The following is a 4,307-nucleotide window of genomic DNA, read 5'->3' as shown; positions in this document are numbered from 1 at the left end:
TGTAAAGGCAGAAACAACAAGATTAGCAACAAATTGTGTGGGAAGTGAATGTGTGTGTGTGTATGTGTATGTGTGTGTGTGTGTGTGTGAAAAAGAGAGACAGAGAGAGACAGCGATAGAGAGAGAGAAAGAGAGAGAAAGAGATAGAGACAGAGAGAGAGACAGACAGAGAGAAAGAGAAAGAGAGAGAGATGGAGCTCAGGGGACATCTGTGATTAATGGGCATGACATGGATGAAGATTTAATACAAGAGCCTGACAATTCAGATAAAAGGAGAATCAGGACAAACAGGGTACCAAAAACCTAAAAGGGAGAGAGCATCCAGGATGAAAAGACCAACAGAATCAAATCATGAATACAGGTTGTCAAAGGTGGAGGATTAAGAAAAGGCCATTAGATTTGGCAATTAAATAACTTTTAGGAGACAGCAGTTTCATATTATAGTAAATTACATTTCAGTAGGTTTAAAAGACAGTGAGAAGAGAGAGAGTAGAGGTGTCTTCAGCAAATGGATTTTTTTTAAAAGTGTTTAACCAAAAAGGTATAGAACAGATATAGAACAATAGCTATACAAGATGGCAGTATCAAATAAGGGATCTGTTGTTGTTGTTGTTTTAGAGATGAGTAAGACATGACTGTATTTATAAATAGCATGAAATGACGCAGTAAATAAAGAAAAATTGAAGAAAAGGGGTGAGTGGTTGGTTATATTAGGGCCAATCTGCTGCAGAAGATCAGAAAGGGAGAGTTGTTGCAGTCAAAGATGTTGTCACTCCCTCACTCTCCAACCCTCCTTGGCTATTCTTTGTGTCACAGACCCTTCTTGAGCAGTCATATCTGAAAGAAATGTGTAATATTCCAACTTGCTGTGACCTAGGAAAGGCTGCCACATATATCTTCAACAAAGGATATGGGTTTAATATGTTTAAAATACTTTCAGGGAATGGAATTCCTACCTGGGTAAAAGCTTCAAATGATTTGGAAATCATTTATAGAATCTGTGACTACAGACTTGTCTTCATTTAAAAATGGAATACAGAAAATATCCTGGGCATAGAATTCATCATGGAGAATAAATTGGCTGATGGTTTGAAGATGACTTGATATGAAATTTGTTTTTATTGTTGTTGTTGTTCATCCTTCATTCTTGAAGAGCACCTTCTCATCAGGGAAGTGAAGCCATGACCTGCACATGAATAGGATTGAAATGAGGAAGGGCTATATAAGGTCACCTGTTCACTTTCCCCTCCAGAGCCATCTGGGTCTAGTGGCCAGATATAGATCAAGATGACTGGAGATGACAGTGAATGAAATTGGAGACCTTGGCCTTTTGAAGCTAAGGTCTTTAACAGGTCTCAGTTTGACTGAAGCCTCAGGCATTCAATGATTAAGGCTAAGTAGAAATTGAGGCAAAGAATTTCCTCTTTCAGCAGTCAAAAAAACCCAAAACCAACCTAAAAAACAAACAAACCTTTAACTAACTAAATAAATAAATCTAGGAGAGGAAGACCTTCAGGATTTCTGGCTAAAGCAGAAATGACTGCTATTTGCATTCAATCTGAGTCAATTGCTACCCAAATTTGTGTCATACACAAAACAGAAGAGCAGGAAATTAAAGGCCTCCTATTAATGGAACTGTTTCACTAGAAATGTTGAATTTTATTTTTTGTCCAATCATTTATGGTTGGACTGTATTGGCTCATGAAGGTTAGCTTGTTGGCTATCAGATGAGTTTTGACATGGTCAAATTCAAACTATTTCTGAAAAATTTTTTCCTGGATTACAAGGCTGCTTGCCTTCCAGCTGCACATATAAATGAATGATGGCACTGACTTTGGGGTCAATTTATCAAAAGGTTAATGAGAAGACTGAAACTTCAATAAATCTTGGCAGTAACAACATCTGTTTTAATGTTGCTACTAGATACAAGCTGGATCAAAAAACTTTTCTGTCTAGTAAAGTTAATAATGCCAGCCTTACTGGATTGGGATATATTCAGACACTATGACCAGGTGTAAAATTGATGTTCTCAGCTTTAATAGATGGTAAAAACCAACCAAAAAAAAAAAAACTTCAATGTAAAAGGTCAGAAGGTTGGGGGAATTTGAATTGGAAGCTTAATATAGTTTTAAAATAAAGTATCAAATCTATCCTTGGAAATAAAGAAAAATGAACCTACTCTGCTTTGGTTTTAATATTTTCTGTAAAACTTCAACAGTCTTTTTATTCTTCCAATGAATTGTTGTATAGGTCACCATATTGAAGTCTAGAGGATTTTGAGTCCATTATAAGGAGAGACACTTGAAGACACACATGGAAGTTATAATGTTTGTACTACATTTCAGTTGAGTTTCTCCATATTATTTTAAATCTGTCCTTCAATGACAGCGTAGTGTCATGTTATAAAAGAAATGACCTGATTCTCCAATTTGTATATCATGTGTGTCTTATATCACTTTTCCATTAACTTTTATCAAATTAGTCTCTGTGCTTTGGTGAAAGCTTTGGTTTTGCACTAGCGTAAAATAAATTAATCACATTTGGAACATAAAAAAAGACCAGAGGGAAGGGGACCAAGGGCCTTTATACAGTCTTTACACTGGCAAAGAAAAGAGTCCTTCTTCCTGTGAGACAAAAATGAAAGAAATAATGAGAGAAAATGTCTGAGTGATATGAGATCAGGAGGGAGAAGGTAAAAGAGGACACTCTTAACTAATGGTCTCAATTTTTTCCGTGCAATATGAGTTGAGGTTTTCATCTGAGAGGGTGAAACTTGAGGGTGTCATGAGGCTTGCGGAGATATGAAGAAGTTTGGAATAGCCATTGTATAGAGTGGAATAATAAATCAATTATGAAGAAGCTGAATAATTTCATTGCTACAGTAAGTGCTTAGTTGAGATTAGATCACATTAATTTGTAGTGGACCCAATTAGCATGATTTCACATTTCCCGTAGCTGTGTTCAGCAGCACATGAAAAGTGAAGGAGGGGAGAGTAATCCAAGGTGGGGATTGTTAAACTATGATCAATTATATGACAAGGGGCAAGGGATTTAAGACTAGTTCAGAGCTAAGTTGATTCAACAGAAGAAGGTGGGAAAATCTAGCCAGTGCTAGAATGATGGTCAGGCAAAGAACTGAGGAATGGAGACAGTTGGTGTTCACAGTATAAGTAAAGAACACAGGGCAGATGGAATGATAAAAGAATATAATTAGATAAAAGCATTTCAAAGTTTATGAACATGGAAGTGAAACATTTATGCATGATGGAAAATCAAAGTTATGGCCATCTCTGTATGTCACTGAAATTAAGTAGAACAGGACATAAGAATTGAACACTGGGAAGTTAGAATACTTTAGAAGTCATCAATATATGCTGAAGAACTTTGATATGAGGGAAAGAATTGGGTTGAAGAAAAAGACTATAAGCCAGGCACTAAAATTACCGGAAAAAGGATGACAGAGTGATAGAATTCCAGAGAAAACCTACTATAGGTGTTATCACTATTTTATAGATAAATAAATGAAGCCTCATACCCTTGCTCGTGGTCACAGAGCTGCTATTTGTCAAGAGTGTCATGCAAACCTGACTTTTCCCTGACTGAATTTTCAAAGCTCTTTCTACCATACCATCTCCACATGCCTCCACCCTCATCAATAGAAAGCCTCTGAGTTCACATCTCATGATGATGTGAAGAAAATATTGATAATATAAAGTATTTTCACTTTCCCTTAATTTCTACATCTCTTACCAAAAAAAAAAAAAAAAAGTTTTTAGAAAAGAGAAACATTCCCTCTGTCCTTATTGTCTACCCTTTCCCACCAATTTCCCTTTTTCTACCTGTCTGTCCCTTCATACCCCATCTGCTAATTTCAGGATTAAGGGAGGGACCTTGCTTATTTACAGCTGAGCTTTTCTCTTGTGCTTAAGAAAATCCTACTATAAAGTTTTCCTTCCCTATAAAATCCAGGTTCTGAATCTGGTAGTGATTTAGAGGAGATTTCAGGGGTCATGTAGTCCAACTTTTTCATTTTATAGGTGAGGAAACTGAGGAACCAAAAAGGTTAAGATCCCATAGGTAGGAAATAGTAGAGGCAGAATCTGAACCTAGATCCTTCAGAATAAGCCTTCTTTACACTGGACCTCTCTTTCCCTATACCACATGGCCTTAAATACCCCTAAATTATAAATCCTTTGCATTAACCAAATTAGAAATTCTTTTTTGGGGAGTGGGTAGCAAGTGGAGTTAAATGACTAAGTATTTATCCAAAATCCTATATATATAGGAAGTATCTTAGACTAGATTTG

At 36.3% G+C, this 4,307-nt stretch overlaps 1 pseudogene; it reads left to right on the top strand.

The window, feature by feature from the left end:
* Positions 1-846: 846 nt before the first annotated feature.
* On the top strand, positions 847-3,055 carry LOC127546543 (voltage-dependent anion-selective channel protein 3-like; annotated as a pseudogene).
* Positions 3,056-4,307: the final 1,252 nt, after the last annotated feature.

This window comes from Antechinus flavipes, chromosome 2 (assembly GCF_016432865.1).
Source record: "Antechinus flavipes isolate AdamAnt ecotype Samford, QLD, Australia chromosome 2, AdamAnt_v2, whole genome shotgun sequence".
NCBI lineage: Eukaryota > Metazoa > Chordata > Mammalia > Dasyuromorphia > Dasyuridae > Antechinus > Antechinus flavipes.
The sequence above is the reverse complement of the archived record's forward strand: the minus strand, read 5'-3'. Positions and strand labels throughout refer to the sequence as shown.